At 34.9% G+C, this 22,301-nt stretch overlaps 1 long non-coding RNA gene across 1 annotated transcript; it reads left to right on the top strand.

Moving 5' to 3' along the window:
- Positions 1 to 853: 853 nt before the first annotated feature.
- Positions 854 to 8,365, top strand: LOC149780727 (uncharacterized). Its single transcript, XR_016414907.1, has 3 exons — positions 854 to 928; positions 5,684 to 5,737; positions 7,694 to 8,365. It is a non-coding gene; the product is annotated as an uncharacterized LOC149780727 (long non-coding RNA).
- Positions 8,366 to 22,301: the final 13,936 nt, after the last annotated feature.

The following is a 22,301-nucleotide window of genomic DNA, read 5'->3' as shown; positions in this document are numbered from 1 at the left end:
ATAATTATTTTACTCAAGGATAACTGTGAAGGTTATCTCGTTTTTGACAAGAACACTTGAAAATACTACACCTATACGTATGTGATCTATTTACCGTAAAGAGATTATTGTAAGTAGGGAAAATTACACAAATGTCAGACAATTTCCCAAATTTTTCTTTAATTAAACAGTAGTTTTGTGTTCATCGAAATTTATCGGAAAGCTATATAATTTTTCTGTAATAAAATGCATCTCGTAATGGTAGGCACACTGAGTTCATCCTGCTTCATGTTAATGTTAGTGATATATGTACATGGAATTGTACAAGCTCGATTATCCCTTAGAAACATTCCTTACCCAGTACCTACATGTAAAATAATGAGAAGATTGGCAGCTTCCAGTACAAAGATTTATCCAGATCGACTAAGCCAAATCACCACCACCACCAACAACAACAACAAAAACTAGACTGAATTGGTTGTTTCTTTATTTACTGATTCAAGCAATGAAAGTGATCCCCTTCTTTCTAAACGATATCATTATGGTTTAAATTGATCTCAATCCGTTCGATCGATATAAGTAATATGACTCTTCGTGCAACATAACACTATTGATTTTGCCAGTAGCTTCTCGTGGGTCGGTGGTTCTTTCCGGGGTTTTCCCGGGTTCTTCCTCCACCAGTAATAGTGGCCGCCATGTATAGCCTATCGTGTGCTGAAAAAAAAACCTACAACAACAACAACAACACTATTGATTTAGGGGTTTTGTTGGCGTTGTTCTTGTTTTGTATGTATTTATGAAAGTTAGGTGTCGCTAGTAGCAGATGCATACTATTTCAGACATTTAATCGGAGCAAATGATGTTATCTAAGTGAGATTTAGCTCCACTGGTGCATGTTTCTGTATGAACGCGTCATAAAATGTTCGAATGTGGAATTATAGGCGGTCAGGTAAGTAAGCAAACAAGTAGGTTGACTGTTTGGAGGACGGATAAATAGGTAAGTAGGTAGATAGTTTTATTGGTAGGTTGGTGGACAGATAGTTCGCCCTGTCGTACTAGTTCGTTGGATAGGTCAATAAGTCATGTCAGAGTAAAAAATCGCGTCAGGTATTCACGTCCCGGAGAGGTTTGTCTTGATTACAACTTCTCTTAGGTACGACTGGCGAATGCTATGTCGAAATTTTGATAGAAAACACGTGTTGCTTAAGGGATTTTTCACAGTGAGATCTGGCTTTGGTTCCACTCAAATTGCATTTTCTTTAATTATTTTTGGGGGGGGGGGGATTTTCAAATACTCCCGTGTTTCACCCAAATAAAATATTGATATTAATGATGGCTTTGACATGGATTTTACTCCTTCATCTCAAATCCACGTGAGATTTGTTGGGATATGCGACAAAGTGGTACCGCAATTGCTCCAGCTGTAATAAAACAAAAACTCCAGTCTGTGTCTATGCCTATATTACGTTTAATGCTGTGTAACTGTGCCAGCAGGTTTCTACGATGACGATTAAACAAACCTCGATCGCAACAGGATACCTATGGAAATACAGTCATACCGAAGATGTCAATAACTTCTGAATTCTAAATGCTCATGAACAGTCCTTTGCCTCGCCGTATTGATTAATCCTTACTATATGTTGTCTTTTTTGTTTTGTTTGTATTTGTTTGTTTTTTTTGGGGGGGGGGTGGGGGGGGAGGGGGCGGTGTGTTTCTTTTAAATTGGGAGAAAACCATCAACAGCGTATTTTCAAAACTACATCTGACTGGAACATTGTATTACCAACTCCACAACTAAGGAATCAACGACTACTCAAAGTAGTTCACTCTAAGATAGGATGAAGCTTCCCAAAGATTTTAAACTATGATGTTATTGTTAGCCAATTATGGCCTTCAACACCGTATATCCTCCATCATAAATTCAACAATTTCTAAGATGAATCAATACGTAATTGCGATCAAGAGCCCATCAAGTATTTTACGCGTTTCTTGAATTTGTTTCTACTTCTCGTGATGTAGAAAGGCACCAGATACTGAGACAAAATGTGATGATGTTACTCTTAAGGTATACAGGCTCTTTAGGAGCATGCTAACGTATACCTTAAGAGTAACATCATGCACTAAACGGAAATTTGATACTGAGGTAAAAAGTGAAGACATTATTCGTACATGTGACGTAAATAGACACCTGATACTGAGAAAAAGTTAACAATAACAAACAAACAACGAAACAAACAAAAACATCAGCTAACTATGTACCACGTCTCTTCTGTCGCCATCACTTCAAATATCTGAAAAGCATATCTCTGGTAGTGTCACTTTATTTTGGTTATAGTTCTAAATACTTGTGTTGTTTAACTTCAAGAACGAGAACTTTAAATAACAAAGAAAAATGGAGTTCTACAAGGTCATAGTTTGATATAAATAACAAGAAAGGTCGCCAGGAATATAAGTGGAATTCATTTGCAGAATAATCGAGGGGAATAGCGAGTGATAATAAAATAAATAACTAAATGTCTACTTTGTGACTTGAATCCTTCTGGAGGCGAAATGAGAAAGCTGACGAATAGTAACTGTATCATCTTGACTACAAAACACTATTTAGTTTATCATTCACTATACATGATACAATGTATATAATTCAAAATAGCTTACCTACAATTTTATTAATGGGAAAATACCATAATGTAATTTTTGTATTCGCTATAAATGCATGTTTTACCTTTAAGTTAGTTTTGATCTCCCTTTGCTTTTACCTTTGCAATATAATTATGGATAACACATTCATTAACAACAAGGAAAATTTGAAAGAAAGAAAACAAAACGCAAACGTTTGGGGGTTACTGTAATAGTCTCTGTGAGTCTGACGATATATCCACCAGCCTTTTCGTCCGTCCGTTCTTCGTGCTTTATCGTCTTATATTATCGGACACACTCATTCACACACACACACACACACACACACACACGGGAAAATAATTTCCCGCATAGTGAATAAAATAAAACATATGGATTGATTTTTTCACCGACTTTAAATAACGCAAGGAGTGAAATAGAGTAACAAATTTAAATGTGTGATCATTTTCCAATATAAATTTCTTAAATATGTAGAAAGAGAAAAAATGAACGAAGTTAGTGACAAGGGTTGGGTATGGTACATTTTTGTCACGGCAACGTCAGAATGTGATGACTACAAAGTATTATATTAAATGAACTACTCTAAACTTATGTCAGAATTGTTTTTCATGGAGATGTCATTGACATTACATACTTTGTCTCCTCGCCCTACTCCAGCTGAAAGGCATTTAAAAGTTTTGGGATGTACTATATAGTGGTATCGCAATCGCTCTAATTCTTTATTGCTGGCAGAAGTCCATACAGTGTCTATATTTAGTCTATTCAATATGTTACCTGGCAGCTGTCCCGCGGTGAATACTAGCCTTCATCACGATAAGATGTTAGAAATTGTAAATTCCCGTGAGAGCTAGAAATAAACCTTATAATAATTTTCTTGCTAAAGTTTGTGATAACTTTACTCCTTTACTTACAGACAGCATTGCATAAACATTATAATATTGCGACTCTGTTAGAGCTAGTCACTTTAAAACGACCTTTAACTCCGTGATAGTTATCGTCGCAATTATAAGCATTAATAGAATCACGCCCGAACAATGTAAGGGAGGCATTCCTGTTTTACTGGTTGTTCGTCTGTACGTCGATTTTGTTAAAATTGGATTTAATATATAACGGTCATTAATCTTGTTCCATTTCTTACTCCTCTGAGCACATGGGCCTTGAAATGGATAAAAGTGAAAATAGATAAAAGCAGCATATGTTTTAAACGGATTTGGCAAAACACCCTCTCATCCTTGCTCATAGTCAGTTCAAGGCGTGACTCGCTTCAATTGGCTCCAAATTTTCAAAATGACTAGTTTATTACCATAATATATAATACTGTAATTAACAATTTTCACGACTTTGTTTATTGTGCATTTCCAGCTGAGATGCAAATGAAAATGCCCGGACATCGCTATGGCTTCAGTTTCATTCCTTTAATAGTCCATTATGTGTTTAATGCCATTTCATAAACTGGCATCTTTCCAAAAAGATGATATCAGCTTTTCGTTCGCTGAAGGATGCAAAAAAGTTATGAGCTCCTGATATGCTAGAAATAACTTTTGGGGATGATTTTTTTAAATGTGTAGTTCAATGCCATTGCTCCTTTAAGTAGAGGTAACATTGTGTAAACAGACTCTCAAGATGGAGAACAACTACCTCATTTGGGTTCTTAAAAATGCAGACATAAGCTGTGACTGGTATTATTGCTAGGTAATTTTTGTTATTATTCTTCTAGGGATGATTACTTTCAAGAAAGACGTATTGATAAGATGAAACACATGGAAACGAATGTAACTGGTTCCAGTGTATCTAAGGTTACTGTTATACATTACAAAAATGTGAAATAGTTTTTACATGCAGGAAAGAACAAGTTGATCTTTATGCCAACTGACTGCTTAATATATATATATATATATATATATATATATATATATATATATATATATATATATATATATATATATATATATATATATATATATATATATATATATATATATATATATTTATAAAGTATAAAAGACCTCACACAATTTTGCCTATGAAAATGAGGTTTGTTGCTCTTGAATTCCTTCAGATCTTATCATATTAATCGTGCTAAAACTTGTTATAGCCACAAAATGATGATAGAACTTTGATCTTGGAAGGCTTTCAAGGAATAATTAAAAGATAAATATTACCTGATTTGTTTAGCAGGTGTCCAAAGTACTAGATTGTATCACATACCAGTGTTCGGTAATGCTACAGACCGGTTTAACCGTATTTCCACTAAATTTGAAGATCTTCAAAATCCATCACATTCAACGATTCATAGGTTATTTTTTTTACGTCTGCTATTGCTCCTATATTTTCATATAATAGTAGTAATGGTGTCAAGAACTCATGACTAGAAGGCTGTGGGGCCGATTCCTACCATTGGATCAATGGTGTTAGGGACTCATGACTAGAAGGGTATGGGGTCGATTCCCACCATTGGATCAATGGTGTTGGGGACTCATGACTAGAAGGGTGTGGGACCGATTCCTACCATTGGATCAATGGTGTTAGGGACTTATGACTAGAAGGGTGTGGGGTCGATTCCTACCATTGGATAAATGGTGTTAGGAACTCATGACTAGAGGGGTGTGGGGCCGATTCCTACCATTGAATAAATGGTCTTAGAGACTCATGACTAGAAGGGTGTGGGGCCAATTCCTACCATTGGATCAATGGTGTTAAGGACACATGACTAGAAGGGTGTGGTGCCAATTCCTACCATTGGATAAATGGTGTTAGGGACACATAACTAGAAGGGTATGGGGCCGAATCCTACCATTGAACCAGACCAGACTGACCGTGATGTGTCCTTTGGCAAGGTACTGAACTCTGCACTTGTTTTATCACTACATGTCCTTCAAGTGCTGCTTTGTTGTAAATCACCAAACGAAATTAAAAGAAAGCATAATACATATGCAGCTAACTAGCTGAGAGAAACGCCATATTTAACCAGTCACGAGACCATTCGTGATATTTCATAATACTCTTGTATAAATTTGTTAGAGGATATAGCGCAATATGTTTCCTGAACGTTTATTTTCTGTTTCAGAATATGATGTCACTCTAATATACAGTCATTTTGGGAAGCTCTCAATAATTGACGGTAAATTATTGATGAAAAAACTTAAAATAATGATTGAATTAGTTAGGCTGGTAAGAGACTGTGATATGAAACTTAAAAAGCATTGCTTTCTAAAAGTTTTTAAAATTGGTTATACAACACTTCTTTAATAATTTATAAGAGTATGCCTACGATCTTGAATTTACAAGAGTATGCATACGATCTAGAATTTACAAGAGTATGCCTACGATCTAGAATTTTCAAGAGTATGCCTACGATCTAGAATTTACAAGAGTATGCCTACGATCTAGAATTTACAAGAGTATGCCTACGATCTAGAATTTACAAGATTATGCCTACGATCTAGAATTTACAAGAGTATGCCTACGATCTAGAATTTACAAGAGTATGCCTACGATCTAGAATTTACAAGATTATGCCTACGATTTAGAATTTACAAGAGTATGCCTACGATCTAGAATTTACAAGAGTATGCCTACGATCTAGAATTTACAAGAGTATGCCTACGATCTAGAATTTACAAGATTATGCCTACGATCTAGAATTTACAAGAGTATGCCTACGATCTAGAATTTACAAGAGTATGCCTACGATCTAGAATTTACAAGAGTATGCCTACGATCTAGGATTTACAAGAGTATGCCTGCGATAGTTAACGCAGACAATTAAAAGAACATTTTTATAAGCAGCGAAAAATCCAAGAATTAAAATTAAGAGGCGTAAATAGTAAAAATTTTTAATAAAAAAAAACTCGAAATCTTTAAAACAATCAATGCTTACGGGTTCCTTTTGTTTGTTATAACGATATCTGTGTGTCATTTTCTATAATACAACGGTACTGAGGTATTACAAAAATCAAAGAGGAGCTAACTTCTTATCTATCCTCTGTGTAACCCTACAGTACCCCCACCGATATTTTAAATGTATAAAATATTAAATAAATGAATTTGATATTTGATGAAACCCTCCTGCCCCTTGAGTCCAATCCGTCGACCTTATTTCATTATATTGTGGAGGTGGGGTGGGGGATAAGCGCAAGGCCTAGTGAAACGGAAAGCTGGACCATAGGTTTTATTCCTGCTTAGAATAAATAATATATGTACCTGCATGATTATATTTGTGCCATTCCACATAAAATTATTTAATAAAATAATCATGTGTCCATGCATACAATTTGGGATCCAGAGAAACGCACTATCCTCTCTTGTATATATAAATGAGTGAGAAAAATTGTATTGACATCAATGTTGAAACCATGAGTGAAGTGAGAAACATTGTATTGGCATGGGTGGTGAAGTCACAGATAAGCGAGAAACATTGTATTGACATGAGTGGTATACCCAAGAGTGAATTGAGAAACATTGTATTGACATGAGTGGTGAAGCCACGAGTGAAGTAAGAAAAGTTGTATGGACATGAGTGGTGAAGCCAAAAATGAAGCGAGCAACATTACTGCTTGGATCGAAATAGAATTCCCTAATCAGATTGATCATATTTGTGTTTTTCGTATATAAAAAAAATCATTGTACAAACACTGTTAAGGGAGATGGGTTGTTTAATATTAACTATTTGTCCCATAATTTAGGAAATCAATTTGTCAGAACATTTAATACAAATGTACATAACTTTTCATTGTTGTGGAATCTGAAAATATCTGGATTATAAATCATCCTTACACAGGGTGACGTTTATGCTCGACATTATAGGCATTCTATCGGAAATAAGAAATTACTGCGCAGTTCCATGATAACTGTATATGTCAGTTTAATAGAATAGTGCTGTAATTAGCATACAAAGAAATTTATTTATGTTTTGTATATGTTGGGGAAGGTTCTCCATACTCTAAAATAACCACTAGGAAGCCTTTGTGTCATGATGTTTAGAATGAGATTATATTGTTTTTTTATAATTAGGATTTTTAAGTTCTGTTGGTTACAGAGAGATCAATGTATATACATGTATCATTTGTTTATGTAGGTAATCAAAGGATATACCAGACTTCCGGTCTCGAGCTGAGTAAAATATGAAGATTAGTGAGTTGTTAGATTAAGTCCGGAATAAGCAAGTGGAAACATCTGAATAATCTCGCTCAGTGCGCTCATGTATATGCTAAGTTTAAAAGAACACAAAGTACAAAAAACAAAAATACTTTTCCCTTCCATAATAACGGTGGCTCATTGATTAGTGTTCTGGACTCATGACCGAGGGCCAGTATATTTGGTATATGAAGAACCCGAGACGACCCCAGGAAGAACCGATGATCCATCCACTCGAAGCTACTGACACACGTCTGACGTACACACGCTGGTCTAGCCGAGACTTAAACTTCTGCGGACAGAGGTGAGATTTGTGACTGATATGTAAATCCGAGCGCCTTAGACCAGTGGACTATATATATGGCACCGCTACGAGAGGAAATACATAGTTCAGAATACGATTGGAATATTTAAAGATGCTTGATAGGTAAAACTTCTTTTGTTATTGAACTGAACATAATTTTGTTTCATCAATTTGAAAAGCACATTCATATGTCGTTTCTATGTACTGTATATATTCGCATATAGGTATAACCCAGTTGCAGAAACATAGACCCTGATCTGCCTTCGCATAATGTGCTATTTGATCCGGGTCTATATGTTGTGTTCCACTGTTTAATCCTAAAAATTACTGCTTAGCCCCAGCTCTTCCGGCGCATAATGCGACACCAGATTTAGGTCTGTGCAGTTTTCAAATTAATCCGACTGTATGTATGTATGTATGTATGTATGTATGCATGTATGTATGTATGTATGTGTGTACGGAGGATGGAGGCTATGGTCATCTCGAATTGTAAACGTGCCAATTTTATGATTAAAGGTTCGCATGTGTGTGTATGTATGTATGTATGTATGTATGTATGTATGTAAAATTATAGTTTTACTTAGTTTACTGTGCTGAAGTAACATTAATAAGAAAACAGCAAGTATGACAAGCAGCTGTTACAGGACAGGACCAGATGGAGTAGATTCAAACATTTAATTTCCGCAGTAAGAAATAAATACATTGCCAGACACTGTTGACAAATAACTTGATTTCTGACATTTTAATTTGAAAGTAGTTCATCTAAATACGCGCTTCGCCCGAGCATGCTATACGATCAAGAAATACTTATTTACGCAATCGGAGCCAAATGGAAATAAATAACGTCTGTTACAGTGGAAAAATTTGGAATGGAACCAAAGCTTTCAAAAGAAATAAATGTGAATGTTGATCGGAACTAAATGCCGTAATTTTAATTTAGAACAGTGGTGACAAGGTGTGTTGTTTATAGTTTCCGTTGGGAATATTTTCCAAATTACATTGTAATCGAATTATACTTGCAGCCTCAATACATATTCTATCCGTATCCTTTTGATTGTTAAGGCAGCATTTTCGTCTCATATCCGTTGTAGTTAAACCTGTCTTCAAGCAGACGCCCGTGGGACGGTCAAAAGTAACCACTGAAGACAGGTAGATTTTAAGTTAAGGATATATATGAAGGGACTTGAAAACTGGGTTGTTTATGACAGGTTAGTGTTTAATGCAGGTGACATTTAAGGCAGGTTTGACTTAATGCAGGGTACTTAATTTCTACAGGAAGACCCGTCCCTGTAGACACGAAACTGTTTGGATCGGAATAATTTATGTCAAGTCGAATGTAATTTGCTGCCGTTGAGAACTATATTAGAAAAGCACATTTTCTTAGATGAAACAATATGCGGCGAAAGGACATAAGGTCACACATAAAACATCATCGGTCTGTCTTGTTGCGACATACGTGGTGCACTCCACAGGAGGCGAGTTACCAAACCCATCGAAATTAAGTGTGTTCCTACAACTACATCTGAAGTTATTTCTCGACCCGAGTTCCCCAGTAAGCTTGCCAGTAGCTTCAATGAGTCTGACGTTCTTCCAGATTCTTCCCCCATCAAATATACTGGCTGCAATTTATTGCCTATCATGTGCTGAAAAATTGCGCTGACCGCCCCCCCCCCGCCCCCCAAACAAAACCCTAAAATAAATAATATATAATTTTTTAAAAAAAAAAAAACATCACCAAAACCCAGTGACTTGACGTATAGGGCTGAACTATATTCCTATTTGAAACTGTGTTAGCAGACTTACTGAATTCAGACTCGAAACCCATACCTTTATATTCATACAGTAGAGTTTTCAATATATCCGACATTTAGCAGATGTGTAGAAACAGAAGCAATTAAAATTTTATGATCGTATTTCTAGCATTGATGAGACTGAAGTTATGAAACACCAAAATCTCTAAGCTTTACCCGAGTTACATGTTTATGCTCCGGTGGTTTTGCGACTAAGGAGACTCTAAACTACAAAATAAGAAACTACACATACAGTCTTAATATATTTGCGAAAATGAGCAAGTATTTATAGAAAACAATATTACCCAACTACTAAAATGACTGTTGTTCTACCTTATTTATAACTAAGTTATTATTTAAAAAATCAAACTTTTAAAATTTTCAGGCTGAATTTAAATTTTTGGTTCAAGAAGTTTCAAGACTAAAGGCCTTGATATCGAATATGCATCTATGCGGTCCTAGATTAGAATCCTTATTGGAGACATTAAATTGTATTACACTCATTGTGCATTTAATTTAAATAAAAACCAAAAAGATGATTGTAGCAAGCATGGTGAACAACAGACAACAACTGGAATTAAAAAAAAAATCATTAGCCGTTGCCCCTCGAAATGCCACATATTTAAAGTATTGCCCTAGTTGTGTTATTTAAAGTGTTGTCTTAAATGTGCTAGTTAAAGTATTGCCCTAAATGTACTAGTTACATTGTTGCCCTAAATGTACTAGTTAAAGTGTTGCCCTAAATGTGCTAGTTAAAGTGTTGCCCTAAATGTGCTAGTTAAAGTGCTGCCCTAAATGTGCTGGTTAAAGTGTTGCCCTAGTTGTACTGGTTAAAGTGTTGCCCTAAATGTACTAGTTACAGTGTTGCCCTAAATGTACTAGTTACAGTGTTGCCCTAAATGCACCAGCTGCATGCAGTGCTTTACTTTCTGTTATGAATACCTTATGCACATATTACATTTGCTACGTCTTATACTCCAATTCGTATTATCGCTCACCCTCACTATACTTACAGACATAAGCCAGACTATGGAATTGGTTGCTTGAACGAATTTAATTATGATAGTGATCTGAGATGCTGACAGTTTGTTATTGTAATTCCCAAATCTCCTTGAAGTTTTTGCAAGATTATCCAATTTAAGTACAGATTCTTGCACGATCATGTACTTTTTTTTGGGTATAAAGAAGTATTCAATGGTCGAAAGACCATCAAATGTTAGAAAATCTCTAAGTCCCAATATCGGTGAGGATTTTCTTGATCCAATAAGCTGCTAGAAATGTCGTTACTCTGGATATGTCTGTAGCTTTGCTTCCATCAATTAGAAAAATCCAGATAAGGCCAGACAAAAATGCATTTCCGGTCCGCAGAACGGCCATGTTTCTTACTTTCTTACTATCACTTTTCCCCCATGGTTAATAATTTTTGTTTGTTTTCAAAATCACATTAAAAATTTATAATATTTTTTTTTAAAACTTCCCAACAAAACAAACAAACAAACAAACAAACAAAAAACTACCTGCCTACCTTAATTTTAAAAACGAGTGCAGCTGGAAACACGTATTATTAACTTTGACCTTGTGCGTACAATTCTTCACATATAGCTTATATGACCTCATGTCAATGCTCTCCTATATACTGTACATAAAAAGGCATCGAAAACAAGAAGTCAACACATACACATCGGTCATAAAGCCCCCACTCCCAACAAAAGAAAACAAGAATCAAAGAAATAACCAAGTAATTGACATCAAAGCTGTATGTCACTCAAACCCAAACAATGACCAAAAGCAAATGGCAAATGTTTGAGCATCACGTGATTAACAAGTACATATTCAGCTTGACGGAGTTTTAGCCCGTCTCCTCTTCGACTGCCACTGTATATCGATGAAAAATTCAAATCCTTTTAACTTAAACATTTTCCCACCATTTTGCATGAAATTTACAGTTAGCACAAACAAAATGAACACGCTGGTTATGTGTCAACATAAAATACTTTGATATGATATGCTAACGAAAAGAGCGTGGATATGTCTGACTTGGAGAGACGGTCAATTAAAGTATGACTAACTTGACTATGCAAAGGAATGCTGTTGTTGAATTCGATTTTGATTATGTGCATGCAAGGAATACAGAAAATTTTATTTAAATACATTTATTAAATGAGCGTTTTTTTTTTTTATGGAATGCATCAAGACATTATGTTTATACAGAAGTGAAGACGAGACATTATTACCGTGCTCTTTATTATGGCATTTAAGCATGAGAGTCATTCGCCAATGTGTAAACACCTCCCCCCAAAATTAAAAGAAAAAAATAAATAATCAAACAATGTCGGCTCCAAAACTTCGAATGCGAACTTGTTTACGAACTATATGCCAAAAGTAAATAAATAATTTCTACTGAAATGAGAAAATTCTGGAATGGAACCAACACCTGCAAAATAAAGGTGATTTACAAATCACTTTCGGTCGAGCATTTCTTAGTTTGAATAAGGACAGAAGCTCTGACACTCTATTGTCTGTTAACAGATTCTAAAAATAATAGGACTAGAATGGAAGGAGGAGGAAAATGGAATGTACAACTATATTAAATAATTCATGTGACGTTTATTTCTATCCTGTTTTAATTTTCTTTTTGTTTTCTCGCTAAATGAACTCAAGTTGTTTGAACTGCATGTTACTGAAATAACTTAATGCGTTTAATTTGTTTCATATGCTAAATAAATGCACACAAATATCTCACTTCTACGATTACATAAAGAAAGAAAAACCCATAGCAAATGGTGAAGTATTTGCAGATGACTATTATTTGGGTAAAAATGTAATCATTTTCACTGCCGTCAATGTTGCCTACACAAACTGTCAACGATTCTGACTTTGAGTTCTGGCATCTCACTATGATTTCATAGTTTAAAAAGGAAAGAAAGATTTGAATGGAATCATTGGTGTGTTCTGCCGCCCTTACTGAAGGCGTCTGTTACTAAAAATACTATCGCATCAGTTTCGTATCTATGCACGGAGTCGCCTGAAGTTTTCTATTTCGGTTAGCACCACATCGAATTTCGCCGTGATAGTTTTATCTTCCACGGTCACCGTTAAATTCCTAAAGATCGTCATCGCGTGGCTTTTAAGGATTCGTCACTTATATGTGATTATAAAACTTAAAAGACGTTAAATACGTTTAGATTCCCGTTCCGATGGATTTAAATCCTGGAAACTTAATTGCATCACCGGCGACTAACGATATCAATGTTGGTTATGTGAAACATGCGAAAGGTTTTTAACCTTATCGTCTTTAGTACGTGTCACTGATAGCCTATAAGCTGGTGACCATTTATCAATATTGTCATTGTACTACAGTCGCCCACAAATCCAGCTAAAGTGAACAATTATTATCCCGTCTTGTGAACCAATAACATGTGACGTTTTTGTCCACTTAAGGGTATATGGAGAACTCGCCCCGTGGAGAACTCACCCTGGAAGAACTCGCCCCAACGTATCTGGAGAAGTCGCCCCAGAGTAGTTGGAGAAGTCGCCCAAAGTGGTTGGAGAAAACACCCCAAAACTTGTCACCTAGAGAACCTATTTAATATTAATCTTTGAAATAAATAAGTTATTTATAAGATAGAAATAAGTTATTTATAAGATAGAAATGTGTACCTTAGAACAATGCTGTTAGCAACAAAAGATGTCACAACATGGTGGTTACCGCATTATTTGATCGCATTTTGAATTGTTCAGTTACCTAACTGACATTATAATTCATCGTGATTAACATTCGCACCGAAATTCAAATATACCACCCAACACACGTCGTTTTCCATTGAAATTGTTTACTTAAGCCCTGTATTGACTATTATTACCGATCATTGCAGATTCGCTGTTTGCTGTTGTTGATGATGTTTAGTGCTGTCACCATCGTCAGGGATTATAGCAGACTAGTTTGTCTGAAAGTTACCAAACACGAGATGATATAGTTATCTGTGTGGTGTCTAAGATGGTACGAAATTCATGCAGCCCCGATTGTTACATCATATAACAGATCACTTTACAGTTTCCTAATTTCCCTCACAAGTTTTGTCTCCATCCATCAAAAGCAGACCGTTCTTGTAAATGTTTATTTAACTATTTTTTTTGAAAGAATGTCATTTTTTTCAATGGAATTTAATCTTTGCCTCGTATTTTAGTAATATCTAAATTATATCAGCGAGTACCATTTTTAATACTGACAAATCTGGGTTAGAATAACTGAAATACGTCTTGGTTATCTGATGGCTTCACTCCGTCTGTTCTAGATTATATGTTGCATCTGTATCCTAATTATATTTTATTATGTTTGTCATTCCAATGTAATGGTGCAAATGTCATTATAGCAAAGTGTATATTCCTTTTTGATCATTTGGTAACTTTCAGTAAGTTCAAAGATATATGCAGCGATTTTCAAAATCATTGTCAAATTTGCTGAGATCTTTATTTTCATCGGACATCTACTAAAACAACAGGAACACTTGTTTAAAAATTATTATTGTTGGTATCAAAGTTTATTTACGGAAGTGTTTAGAAGTGATTCGATTGAATACAAAAAGCACGAGTCGTCATGGTTTGTAACTCTGATATAAACATTTTTGTTCTTAACCCATTTTGACAAAAGCTATGCAAGTCCAGCACGAGACTGATTTAAATTTATTTTTGTTCAAATAAATGTAAAACGTACTATTAAGTAGTTACGGTCATTTTTGAGTAAGTAGATGGTTCAGATTATCAAATAGATCGTTAAATTCCTTTTCTTTGATTGAACATGTTCAGCGCGTATCCGAATACATTTTTTCTTCATTATCTTAGACGATAGTACGCATAGTTCTGAATAATATGGAAAATATTGCCCTTGTTTTCCATCAGTGCTCATTTCTGACAGTTATACGGCAAAAATGTTTCAATATTGGTAGCAAAAAGTATTCGTTTTAAAATCCTTGCTTTAGGTTGTTGAACTCTGATGTTTATATTGTAAAATTATATTAACATGGGTATCCAGTACCCATGTTAATATATAATCCTCTTTTTTTTAAAACTCTTTTTATTTCTCCATCTTTGAAAAGTAAGAAATTATCTACCAAATGAAATAACATAAAATAAATGATTACGCTTTGTCATTCAATGTTTACAACATCAATTTATTATGCACATTTGATTTTGTATGTAACTGCATCGGATGAATATGCATTTTTCATTCCACACTTATGTTCAAGACTGTTTTCCACTCGTTGTATAATAAACCCTTCTTTCCCATCCTGCATTCATCTTGTTTGTGTAATGTCGATAATAGAAAAATAAATCACTTATAATTGAAAGTCTGCGTGTTCATATAAACTCGTTAGATTTTAACACATTCCGGAACACCACGAGACCGTTTTTAAACAAATGTTACTGTTAACTTTCTTGATTAAACTCGGGACCAGGCTGATTCGGTACAAATTACTGACTGATTAGAGCCACAGGGGCTAGTATCGTTACTTACAATTGACCTGTCTAATAACTACAAGGGAGGACACTTTTAAACTCGGGACCAGGCTGATTCGGTACAAATTACTGACTGATTAGAGCCACAGGGGCTAGTATCGTTACTTACAATTGACCTGTCTAATAACTACAAGGGAGGACACTTGTCTCCTTGCTCGCGCGACCTATTTAAGAATAAACGCTGATATTTCAATCTACGCTTTGCGTAGCTTAATAAATTTGGTACCGATATTTAGCTATAGCATTCGACTGTGTATTCCTATCCAAAGTTTGACATAATATCAAACCTTTATGGAATGCCAAACAATTTTCCCACGCTACTGCTCGACATGGCCCTGATCGCGTCCGCTTAATATGCAAGAACAACGCGCTGAATGGAATGCTACCTTCTCACTGGCCAACTGAAAATAAGTTATAAATACAGTACGTCATTTTCTTTTAACCAATGACAGGAAAATATTCCATTCAGTGGGATCTCACTTGAATATTAAGCGGGCGCGATCTTTAATTGCGTAATCCAATTTGTTTTAATGAACAGGTTGCCATATCTAGGCTTCCAACAAATATTAGCAATCGATATTACCAGAGAAACGAAGAAGCGGGATTCCATATACGCTCTCATGTTCTAGAATGCTTAGAACTAGAAAGAACACATTGTCTGTCCCTCACATTATAGACCCATACAAAATAGCTGTCTCCTGTTTTATTGATGCCATATTACATCAATTCAGTTTATCAGGCTGTATGGAACATGTTGCCTTTTCTTATGTCAGTTTAAATGTCCACAGTATTTTTTGACATAGATCTTTTGTGAGTTTTCAAGCATTTGTTTGTCAGTTTTGTCAGCTGTGCCCTTCACGCCCTCAGTCCATAGTACTTTGTGTCATAGATCTCTTGTGAGTTTTCATGCATGTGTTGTTCAGTTTTGTCTTTTACATTGCCTTTCCCCTTTAAGTGTTTCTAACTTTATCATAAGTTAGTTATAGTTGGCTTTTCTCGACTCCTATATAGGCATAGTCTCTCCATTCATTTCTGGACTTGTTTGTGACCGGTTGAATTTTATATTTTAGAAAACATCTAATTTGATGATTCCTTGACTAATGCTGTATATTTATTTTAGACCAAGTTAAGGGTGCTGCACATAAGCTTTACATTCAAATAGTGTATTAGGTATCACACACCATTTGTGTTCAACTATAGTAAGTTGGAATCGCACTCAAATCATTCTTTTTCATTTCCAAAATACAGTGTTCGCTGTATTTTACTAAAGCTCTAACATAACTAGTAACAACACTTTTTATATTTGTTTCATGTTTTCAGACAATTTCATTTTGCAGCAATATGTTGCACAGTGAGGGCATAAATGAAGTCCCATGGAACCCACATGCCATCTGCCTTGCTTGTACTGATTGTTAATGGACCGGTAGGTGCCTGTTTTGTTGGTTATGGTTGTCGGAAAGTAAATGAACTTTATTAGGGGAATAAGAAATGGTTTTCTTTCTCCTCATCTCAGAAACATACTGGATCCTTTCAGTTTTGTGGGGTTTAATGTTATTTAATTCATATCTGTTAGAGTTAGGCCCAGGGTCACCTCCAAGGGAGAAAACACTAAGGGTGACAGCAATTTGCCCCCCCGCCCTCCCCATGAGGGAGAATCAGAACTCTCTCCAGGTCTGCAGCACAGTGACGATAGAGGCAGACTTCTTGTGATGGAGTTGCACCTTCTCTTATCCTGTGACCCAGTAGTGGTAAAAGGCAGACAGAGTCTCCTTGGACATGGAGAGTTTCAGTCTAGAGCTACAATATCTAAGAACTCTTCTTTCAGATCATTGTCGCTCTCTGCTACAAGAATAAGGATTTGGTCGAGACTCCCCCCTTCTTATAAGGCAAGTTACGAAGACATTTGGGGACTAAATGTTGGTGTACATGTGCCAGATTAAGGAAGGGAATCAGATCAGATCCCCTAATCCCTTTTAATCTCTAAGAGATGTCAGTTAAGTGTATTTTCCTTCCCATCTTTGCAGCCACACATCAACACCTGGGCAATGATCTCTCTGCAGTGTTGATGTTATAGGTCATGGCCTTGATCATCAGCTTGTGTGGAGTCAAAGAGGAAGGAGAGGTGCTGCTCTAGTTACTCAAGATGCTTGAGGAGAGTCAAGAAATGTTCCTGTCCTTCTGATGAGTCGGCTACTAGGGACAGTTCCTACACTCTTCGTGAGCAGTTTGGGGACAATGCTCCTACATCCAAGAGGCATCATGTCAAGAAAACCTACCAGTCTTAGCAGATTTAAACGAGTTTATGAAAAATAGGCTGAGACAGTACCACCTTTCCTGTTAACTCTGGCAGCAGAGGATAAAGAGATCAGGCATTTGCTGCCTTCTACCCTGGGATTCATACACCAAGCTCAGAGGAATACATCTTTTTATCAATGAAGAGTGCAATGCGTATTATGCTTATTGCTCCAGTCAGATTCAGTAATAGATGGCAAATTTTGCATGCAAATGAAAATTACTAATATTTTAAACTGAAGCTACATGTAGAAAAGACAAATTCTGTCAATTTTTGCACTCCACCAACTTGGTGAGACCGTTAATGTTTACGATTATGAAATATGACCATTACTCTTATGGGAAAACTATAAAGTTATCTGACAGATGTGAAAGGTATTTGATTTGTGTTAAAGATGATTAAAGTAAATATGCAGAAAAGATTAGTACAATCAGTGACCTTGACAATATAACTTAGTGATAATGAAATACCATCAAACTAAGAAGCATAAGTGTACCATGGTTATTTCTTACCTGAAACAGCTTTAATGATAACAAGATCAAAAAAAAGTAAACCACAGAATATTGATCTGTGACCTTGACCTTGAGGATACGATCTCAAATGTGCAATGCAACACATAGTGGCTATAGGTAAGTATACCATGCTAAACCTATTAACAACTGTAAAGTTAGACAGAAGATGGGAAAATGCAACTGAAACCTAAACAAACGGAGCATGACATTGACAGTGAGGACTCCCCCACTGATATATGTGGCAGTCCATTTATGAAATATAGCTATACTCAGTTTCATCCTGCTATTAAATTATATATTGAGAATGAAAGTGCAATGTAAAAATTCAACATACAACACCAGGACACTGACCCTGAACACACCATCTAATGATGATATATATGAATAAACAAGTAACATCACCAAATCTCAAACAATTCTAATGTTATGGAGTTGACCATTATGATATGACTCTCAATGTGGTATGCAACATACCTTGTAGTAATGATGTACACATATTCCAACTTTAATTTCTTTATTTCAAACAGCTTTAAAATTCAAAAGCAGAAGGGAAGGTGGAAACATAATACAGCACCATAACTTTGACCTTAAAAGATAACACCCATCCCCCACTACAGTATGTATGACACACTTTCTAGTGATGATAAACAAGTATTTGGAGTTTCATGCCTTTATCTGAAATGGCTTAAAAATTGTACAGGGAAAGATAGGCGTGATGAATATGTACAATGATAAGTCATGACAATAGGACCCTAAATGTGGAACATGACATCTTTTTTTCTCTTAATCTCAAACGGCTTTAAAGTTGTTGAGCAGATGAGATCAAATAGTGAACTGTGACTTTGACCTTGAATCTGCTACGTCACACACCTAGTGATGATGTACAAGTAAGCCAAGTTTCATTCCTTAATCTCAAATGACTCCAAAGTTGGAAGGAAAGTTAAGCATACAATATTGAGCAGTGACTTTGACCTTGAAAATAGGACCCATATGTGGTATACAAAACACTTTTTAGTGATGATGTGTAAGTATGGTAGGTATCACTTCTTTATCTCCAACATCATGACAATTAAAGAATCAAAAGAAACGTGATAGATTGATGGAAGAGCAAATACAATAGCAGAGGATAATGTTTTCTTAAATTCATTCTTTTTCTTATGAAAGTAAATATGTTGGGCAAAAATGTACTGAGTTGGAAGATTATGCAGTACCATCTCCAAATTGTGCAGATTAGACAAAATGCACAAAATGTAAATACTATACTAAAATAGCAACATTTTAATTTAAATAATTTAAATATTCTCTGACACTCAGCCCTTTTTGCAGCTATACAATAAATCTGTCCAATTCCAAGTATAACATTTCAGATTCAAAGATTTGTCCCTGTAATTGGTAAAAATACTCTTAAAAAATTCATAATGTACTAGATCTCTGATACAGTATTTTAAATATTACCAATAACCTTAAAAAAAAGTGTAAGAACCATTTTTCTTGTTTACTAGATCTTTTTTATCTGCTGATATACAACACAATTCACTTTTAAAATTACATCTACATTAAATGTATCCATTATACGTCACAAAATCATGATAAGATTTTCTGCTTAAGGTTTAAATTTTGAGATATCTACTTTAAAATTGCATTGATATTGACTGCATCTATTATATGTCACAAAATCTTAATGGATTTTCTGTTTAAGGTTTAATTTTTTTATAGATTTTAAGTCTTAAGGACTCAGATTGATAAAAGATCCCTTTTTCTGGTTTCTTCAAACATGCTATACAAGCCAAGATACAAATTCTTTTTATGCAATGGACCTATGATGCAAAAACACTGAAAGCAACAATCTGAATAGATGTAAGTTTATCAGCAATGTCATCCTGGGAATTAACCAATTAAAAATCATCACCCTGGGTATTAACTAAAGTCAAAATTTGTACATTTGACTAGAAGACTGATTTTGCACATGTCCTTAAAATTGCTTTAACCTGCAAAGTTATACAACCATGAAACTTTCTACTTTTGTTTTTGTGAGAGATTTAATTGTTTATAGCATAAAAAACATGCATTCCACTAAATGTCCAAGCTTTATTTCAAATAAAATATAAATTACTAGAATTAATAGTTTTTGTCATGGAAATGTCTGGGCTGAATGCTACAGCTTTGGATAATGGTAGATTACTGGTATACTGGGAGATTACTGCTATAGTTTTCAGATATCAATGGCTTTATCTCCCTGAATATTATTGTCACTGTTTTAGGAGTGAACCATGCATAGTCCAGTTATTTACAAAACAGGAACTTGTTTTCCATTTTGTAAGGACAAAGGACACGTTCATAAAATCCAATGCTGAGACAAAGAATGACAAATACAGACAGTTAAAAATTCTTCCAAGTATAGGTAAGGGGAGTTAACCAAATGGTTTTATATGAGCGAGTAAGTTTTTCATGAAATTTGTAGTTTTGGCATTGCACATAAAAGAAATGATTGATAATTGCAACTATTTCAATTCATAACCTGAACATTGTTCAGAAAAAAAAACACCACATAAAATGACTATGAAAAAATGTGTACAAAATAAAATAAAATTATCAGATTTTATCACCCTGTCATGTCACACTGTCAAATCTGAAAGAAAATAATTTTGAAATAAAAGCACAAGAGTAACATACACAGCAGACAATGTGTTCAATAGTTCTCTATACAGCTAACTGAAATTTCTGTGCAGAAACAATTTTCTTCTTTTAAAGTGAAACTTGATTTTTGACATTTTGACCCAAAAATTTAGAGGCTTCTTCTTTACCCTAAGTGCATATTCTCCACAAAATTTGGACCCGGCCTGTCATGTGAATCTAAATTTATTGTGCTGGAATTTCTCTTTTTCAATCAGCAATTATAACCTTTGAACATCTGACCTCAAAATCAATAATCGTCTTCCTTACCACAAGTGCATGTAATAAAATTTCACTTTATATATAAATTTTATGGAATAACAAGAAATGTTACATGGAACATTACATTATAATAAAATTCACTATCCAGTAGAGTGAATGTAAATTTAGATTTAATGTATTCTGTTCTAACTAACTAAGCAGAAATGAAATAATTTGGCAAAACTGGTGAATTCCAGGTAATGGGCAGTTATAACAGTTTTCTGCCTCATGTTAAATGTTCCAATCTTACTCATTTCAACTCCAAGTTGAGTACAACTATTTGTAGAAACTAGGTAGTTCATTTCAGGCTTGAAAGTCAGCTACTTTTACATTTTTTGGATTTGCTGAAAAAAGTTTTCTTAAACTTAGTTATTTAATTTAGCATTTTACTGCATTTTAAAAACTTGATAAGTAAAATTCACAATAAATGAGAGAGAATGTATGACAAGAAAGATGTAAATTGGTTTGGATTGGCATTTTAAAGCACAGCAAAACAAGTAGGTTATTTGGTGCCACAACAATTGAAATAAAGTGCTTTTACCAAGAACATGCCACAGTAGATGATCCAATGATATGATTCCAACCTGATCATTTCTGATGATTAGACTGGCATGTTAACCATAGAAGTCATTGAACATAACTGTCAAAAACTTTTAACATAGAATACAAAAACTGATGTAGCTATTGAAAAGTGGTGTGTGTGTGTCTGTGTCACATTCTGCTATTGCAGATGTACCTAAAATAATCAATCATATGCAAGGTGTGAAGCTGGGAAATCCCACATCGCAGTATAAATTTATAAGCCAGAATGAGGTTTCACTGAATTTCTCCCCACCAATTTTGATCCTATGGTTAGGAGTCCTCTGTCTTATATCAATGCCTGTGAAGTGTTTTGTTTCTTCTCTATTTCTCACATAGAAAGTGTTGGGGAAAAAGTGACTGATGTATGGATTAAAAATAAAATTTTCTCAAAAGTCTATGACTCTAATGAGAATAAAAAATTTAGTTGACCAAACATTTTTGTGCCATGTTGATCCAAGCATCATAATATAAACTGCAGTGTTCATGAATGGATTCATGTATCCCACTTTACTTTTTCACATGTACAAACTGTCCCGCATATATCAGAATAAGAAAAAAAATATATCCCACCTTAACAAGCCAGTAATGGTTCATTAATAAATAAAATGAGCCAAGTC

The sequence above is a fragment of the Sinohyriopsis cumingii genome, chromosome 16, assembly GCF_028554795.1.
Source record: "Sinohyriopsis cumingii isolate HCF-2022 chromosome 16, ASM2855479v2, whole genome shotgun sequence".
In the NCBI taxonomy this organism is placed as follows: domain Eukaryota; kingdom Metazoa; phylum Mollusca; class Bivalvia; order Unionida; family Unionidae; genus Sinohyriopsis; species Sinohyriopsis cumingii.
Note: the sequence above shows the minus strand (reverse complement) of the source record. Positions and strands in the feature narration are given on the sequence as shown.